We start from the raw sequence: 1,007 nt of genomic DNA on the forward strand, positions 1-1,007 counted from the left end.
TATTGAGCCTATAAATCCCAAATCCGGGCTTCACAGCGATGTTCAGGAGATCGAGATCTGTCGATTGGTGAAGGAATTAGTGGGATTTATAGGCTAGATCGCGAAATCGGCTCCGCACTTATACATTTTTGATGGGAGCTCCTAAAGGTAAAAAATAATCGCGCATATGGGGACCCCTCCCCCATGCGCGGCGGTCGATAAGGGCGGAGGGGCGCCAACCACCTAGCACCGGTGTGGTGCCTGATCGGTGCACTGCGTTGGCACCATGCTAGCAGCAGCAGCAGCCCGACTTTTCACATTCTGGTACGCTATTGTGAGACTCGTCATTAGTGCTGGCTAGTCCTCCTTGTCGGTGTTGTCCTCGCAACCATCGGCCGTACTGTCTGCTCCGATGGTTGCGCCGTCTCCACTACTGTTGGTTGAGTTGGTCAGGGTACTGCAGTTGGTTGCGCTGTCGCGCGTTACTTAGTCTCATCAGGGGGAATCGCAAGGCTGTAGGCACTGAGGGGTCCGTGCACCCCACTGGCGTGGGGCCCCGCACGGACCTTCTGGGATTCGAACCTTAGATCTCGGGAATGAGAGACATGAGTACTAACCACTACACTATCGTCGAGTTCAATTTATTGTTGTTCATTGGAAGTCGTCAGGCTCTAATGTGCTATGCAATGTTAGATAAGCCCACTACCTGGAGTCGACATAGATAATGATGCTGAGCACTACACTGAGCCAAGTACAAACAATACTACTCAATAGAGTGGCTGGACAACCATCACTGACAAAATTATAAAATTTATATATCCAGGATTCGAACCTGGATCATCCGTATGACCAACCTGAAGACTAACCATTAGACCAAACTACCTATATAAAATATGATGCTTCAATAATAACGCTTGATGCTCAGACTAGTTCAGACCTACTTGTACACTGGTGGGTGGTCATCCGCGACCCCACGGACACTATCCTACTGATTGCCGTTGCACTTATCGCTGTAACACCCAACCCAC

The sequence above is a fragment of the Perkinsus marinus genome (assembly GCF_000006405.1).
Source record: "Perkinsus marinus ATCC 50983 genomic scaffold scf_1104296931854, whole genome shotgun sequence".
Taxonomy (NCBI): domain Eukaryota; phylum Perkinsozoa; order Perkinsida; family Perkinsidae; genus Perkinsus; species Perkinsus marinus.